Below are 6,050 nucleotides of genomic sequence, written 5' to 3'. Positions count from 1 at the left end.
TTTGGCGTCCCCTCCGAGATAACCTGTGATAATGGCCCCCAGTTCGTGGGTGGCAAGTTCAATAGTTTCCTCAAGGGGTTGAAGATCAAGAAAATCGTGTCAACCCCGTATCACCCGTGTGCAAACGGACAGGCAATGAACGAACAAAACAATAATCCAAAATCTGAGGAAGAGACTTGAAGCATCGAAGCATCAATGGAGGGAGATACTCCCGGAGGTGTTGTGGGCTTACAGAACCACGTCTAAGTCGAGCACGGGGGAAACCCCGTTCTCATTGGTTTACGGAGCCGAAGCCGTCATCCCCGTGGAGGTTGGCGAACCGACCCTCCGTTTCAGGTATACCACCGAAGAGTCAAACGGGAAGGCCATGGACGTGAAGCTCGACCTCGCGGATGAATTGTGCGAAAGAGCGTCGGTCCGCATAGTGGCCCAAAAACAGAGGATGGAAAAATATTACAACCGAAGAGCCAACTTTCGGCATTTCCAAGTTGGGATTTAGTACTTCGAAAAGTTACCTTGCACACCAAGAACCCCAACGAGGGAAATCTGGGTCCGAACTGGGAAGGCCCGTACAAGATAACCGGTATAACGGGCAAAGGGTCGTATCAATTGGAGTCCATGGACGGGCAGCGTCTGCGTAATAACAGGAACGTGGCCCACCTAAAGAGATACTACTGCTAAGGTATGGTCCCCCCGTATTCTCTCGTTAACCTTTCTCTTTTTTGCACGAAGGCAAGGGTGGGACAAAATTAGAACCCAGATCTGAAAACACGTGTTGCACTCTTTTCCTTAGTACGGTTTTGTCCCAAAATGGGTTTTCCGACAAGGTTTTTAACGAGGCAACGAGTACAACGTGTTACTTGACGAGCTTGAAGGGCAAGCACCCGGACTCCCGGTGTCGCGTCCTCCGATTGGGGACATAATAGCACTCACCCAACCTCGGAGATCGGATGAGTGCTAGGGGAGTACTATGCCACACCAAAGATGACACCGATTAAAATAAATGGAGAAGCTCAACATTTGCTACGGCAAAACTAAGGCCCGGCCATAGCCTCCGATGTAAGGACCAAACGATCATAACAAATCGTGTCCCACTCAACATTTGCTACGGCAAAACTAAGGCCCGACCACCGACCATAGCCTCCGATGTAAGGACCAAACGATCATAATGAATCGTGTCCCATTTTACATATGCTACGGCTAAGCAAGAAAGAGTTAAAATTCTCATGTGTACAAACATTTTGCGAACACAAGTTATCAAAAGTTAGGAAAACTGCTCTCTGTTAAATATACTTTGCCCAGTCGGTAACCATCGTATCTCGACGCTGCCTCATTCGCATACCCTACGCCGAGTACCTTGGTCGAAATTCAACAAAGGCAACGAGATCACTATGATCCAAGCCAAAATTTGATAAAGCCACCGGCCTAAAACTTCGGATAAAACCGGCGGGCACAATGAATTAACAACTATGAGTCGATCGGTCCTAGAACGGATCAACAAATATAGCAAAAGCAGTAAGCAAACATTCAAACGAAGAAGCAAGAAAGTTTCACTTTTCATTTATACAACGGATGTCTCTTACATCAAAAGAAAAACAAAGTCCTACAAAGGCAAAAAGCAAAAACAAAAAGCAAGGCACAAGCCCCATACTATCCGGCATGGCTAGAGGTGGTTGAATGCTCGGACTCAGTTCGCTCGGAGTCGTCTGACTCGGACCCGAGGGCTCGGTTGGCTTCTTCCTCCATCCTCTTGGCCTCGAGTATCAGGGCCGGAAGATCCGAGAGACCATGCTCGGCTTGCTTGAGGGTGATTCGCCGAGACTTCCATTTCTCATACTCGGCAACAATAGCAGTATGAGCCTCGGCCGCCTCAACACTTCTCCATGTTTCTTCCAAGTCGGCCTCAGCCTTGGCCAGTTTTGCTTCCAAATCAGTCCGGTCCCCTTCAAGGACACTTATCCTACCAGTGGCTGCATCCAGCTCGGCCTTAAGGGCATCGTTGGCGATAGCCGCCTCCTCGAGCTCGGTTCTTAGGCCTTGGCACATCCGAGATCGCCCCTCGGCTTTCTCTTCGAACACCCTCCTGCGCTCGTCGGACAAAGCGGCCTCGGACTCGAGCCGCCGGTTCCTCTCGGTCAGAGTTGTTGCATCAGCATTCACCGAGTCCAGCTCCCCCCCGAGTCGGGAAACCGTGGTCTCCAACTCATCTAGCCTCGAAGAAAACTGGGCTTTATCCCGGCTAAGGCCGATCTTTTCAGCCTCGAGGCTCCGGTTATAGTCGGTCATAGCGGCCAGCTCACTCCTCAAACGACGGTTTTCGTCCTTAGCCGCATCGAGCTCGGGACGAAGGTTGGACAGCACGGCAGCTCGATTCAACTCTTCCTCCTTCTCCGGAAGGAGATGCCGATATTTCTCCGTTTCTCGGCCTTAGGCGTCCAAGTGGCCTCGAAGATCATCTATCTCATGTTAGGCACGGATGAAAGCTTCATTAACCAGCACCACACTCTACAGGTAAAACAAGTCAGAAGGCTTGGGCGAAGTAAGGATAAAATCCACAAATAAATTGAACAAGGATGACAGAAGGGCTTACCCGGTTGCTTGCATGCATACCCTCGTTGATGAGGCACTGCCAAGTGAGCCCCATTTTGCGCTTGTCCGAGTCAGAGATAAGGGGCCGCAAATAGCTCGCTACGCCCACCGGGCGCGACAGAAAGCTGCAGTCCTCGGGTACGGTGACTACGGCCGATCTGGTTTTCCTTGGCTCCACGCTCGGGGCCGGGATGATATTTACCAAGCTGTCCCTGGCCCCTGAATCGGAGATCCGGTTAGCCGGCCTTGTGGCCCGAGGAATAGGCAGATGACCAAAGCCCGCTGCTTCTCCGGTAGCGGGGAGGGGGGGTGCTCGATAACATATCGTCAAAGTCATCCACCCGCAGAGCCGGGGTAGATGAACTTGGAGCAGCCTCAATATTTTCGGCAAAGGCCGAGGGCTCCACAATTGTAGCAGGCTCGTGCTCGGGAGACGGACGAGCGCCCGTGGGGGCTTCGCTCTCCGGTACCGGGGCGACCCCTTTATCGGCTTCAACGACAACCGCTTCCCGGACCTCTTTCTTTGCAGGGGAGCGTCTTCCGAAGAAGTTTCACCTGAAATGTCGACAAAGTCAATCGACCGAAGAGGAGCTGGTGAAAGTATTTCTTCCGCACCTGAACGTGGAGCAGGAATTAAGAGACCTTCGCTGATGGAAGGAAGGGGCGGAACGGAGACCGCCTCCTCCGGTATTGAAGCCACGGTGGGAACAGAGCCGACTCTCCGAACAATGATGTCGGGCTCTGTCTCTTCCCTCGAAGGGCGAGCAACACTCCTTGCCTTCTTCCTTTTCGGCGTCTGCATCTTTTCGGAGGGCCGCTTTCTTTTTGCAGCTTCGGAGAGGACACGGGAAGAACCCGCTGTGTCGAATTCGGGCGCCGGTGCTGGAGGGGCGGTCCCCGACTCCGATCTGGTTGCTACCGAGCCCTTAGGCAAACCTAAAAAGACAAGATGTCAGCAAAGATCAAAGGATGAAACGAATAAGGGGAATGCAGCAGAATAAAAATAGAAGGTTACCGTGATTTTGGGCAATCCATCGGCCACGAGACAGGTGAGCCCATGTCCGGTCGTCGTAGGGATGCTGGGCGAGTAGCACTGTGACCCAATTGTTCAGATTCCGGATGAACGGAGGAACGTACCCATTGGCTGGCAAAAGTAAGAAAGAAACGGTGAGAAAGCAGAATCAAAATTTGACGAGGCAATACTAACGCAATTGTTCGAGACATCGGGCTTACGCTTGTTATTCCACTTCTCCGGGAAAGGCATATGCTCGGCTGGATTTATGTCCTCGGTCTTCACCCGGACGTATCGCTCCAACCATCCCCGGTCTCGATCTTCATCCATTTTCGAGAAGAATTGATTTCGGCTCCGCTTGGCCAGTTTCATTACACCACCCCGGAACAGCCTCGGGGAGTAAAGGCGTATCAGATGGGCCAGTGTGAACTCCTCCTCGGCGTTGTTGGCCAACATCCGGAGACACGCTACGACCCTCCAAACGTTTGGGCCGATTTGAGCCAATGTAACGCCGTAAACCCGACACATGTTGAGAATGACCGGGTCCACCGGGGGGTCGAGTTTGAGGGTGAAGGGGTATGTATACACATACAAAAACCCTTCACGATGGTCGGTAACGGATTCATCTGGCCCGGGGGCGAAAACCCGAACCGGACGGGTGTCCCACCGCAGTCGGCCCGGACTATGTCGAGCCTCTCCTCGGTGATAGATGAGGGATACCGCCTCACGTCAAATCCCCTGTCAGAAACGGAGGAAGGCTTCTCAACCTCAAGATCCTTGTTAAAGTTGAACTTAGCCGGTATGATATCCAAGGTCGTGGGCTCGAATTTAACTGGAGTCGCAGGCTCGGCCCCTGGGGACGATACCGGTGGAACATCATGAGAAGTAGATTCAGACATCGAGCTAACGAGAAAGAGGGAAGGCCCAAGAGAAGGATTTAAGAAAGATGAAGAGACTGGTAATAACTAAAAGAAATGGGAGCAGAATTGGTTCTTTGGCACGCTGTATGAATCAATGAAGCAGCAACAGATCAAATGGGAAGTTAATTGTGTGTGGTGGAGGTGAAAAGGAGCAGAAAATGGAATGGAGTTGAAGAAGAGCAAAATGCGTGAAAATGGAAAAATGAGGAGGTGAAGGGCTTTATACAGGCAAAAAAGAGGAGCGGTTACCGAGGACGACCAATCAAGGGGCGCCACGTGTCCCGTCATTAATTTGAAGTGACTTGAAACGATGTGAAAAAGACGGTTGACAGAGACGAGCCATTCGGGGCAGGACACGTGGCCGATAAAAGGGGATGCATTGCGCAACCGTTCCCGCCAAAATAAGAAGACAATGACGAGCTGCCGGAACCACCGGTTTTCGGGAATTATCCACTTCCCGTTACTCCGATAGATCGCAGATCCGGGAAGTGTGGGGCTATCTGTATACGGTAAAAACCGGATGTGAGTCAAACCGGTGGAACGGGAACCGGAGGAGCAAATGAGAATGCGTCCGATGCTATTCGCCCTTGTCCGAAACAGTGCCAGGGCCGAAGCTGAGCAAGGGCACCGACCGACCTGCCTTTTGCATCGTTGAAACGGCCAAGCCCGAGGACTCGGGCTTTCATGGCCGTTGGTTCGCATGACCGTTAGCCCGAGTGGTCGTTTGTCCGTGTGGCCGTTGCAGACGAGTCACGCGCCAGTAACGTCTAGTCACGGTCAACTACCTACCATGCGTGTGTCAGACGGCGCCGTCAGTCTAATCCCACCAAATCCGTGCAGAGCAGTCCTTTTTATTATTATTTTATTAGTTCATATTGGATGAGAACCTTGGGAGTGCCACTATAAATAGGGCATATCCCCTTCCTTTGTGGAGGTTGGCTCCTTTTATTTTCCAAGAACACATGTAGTAGAAGAATCATATATATACAATCTCTCTCATTGTTCGATTCGGCCAAGGCCACCCCTTTTTATTATTATTGCATTCCCTCCATCAAGTATCATATATTGTTCATAAACGTTCATATCCTTAGCAAACTATCATCATTAGCCGTTTTACTAAGGAGCCCTCAAATATTTATTTTCTTTATCTAACACACATCAAGAACAAAGCACATATCTTATACCCACTTATAAATTTAATTGATTATCCGAATCCGGGATAAACAATTTGTCTTGTCTTTAACTTTGTGGTGCATTCGTTATTGATAATAGAACTTGGAAAAACAAGTTTCTCTTCTCTGGTCCATGCTGAAGTATTAATTCTGTTTCAAACTCCTGTATCGCTTATTAGTTCTTTTGCTTTTGTTTTCCATCTCCTTTTATATTCTTTACTTGATATTGTATATTAAGCACACCAATTGAAAAAAGTGAGGTAACTACCCTCGCCGTCCTTCTTTACTCCTATTTTTTGGAAAAGTGAAAAAGAAACCGTTATTTTTGTAGTTTTTTTACTTTGACAAATATTTATT

This window comes from Lycium barbarum, chromosome 6, assembly GCF_019175385.1.
Source record: "Lycium barbarum isolate Lr01 chromosome 6, ASM1917538v2, whole genome shotgun sequence".
NCBI classification, from domain to species: Eukaryota; Viridiplantae; Streptophyta; class Magnoliopsida; order Solanales; family Solanaceae; genus Lycium; species Lycium barbarum.
The sequence above is the reverse complement of the archived record's forward strand: the minus strand, read 5'-3'. Positions refer to the sequence as shown.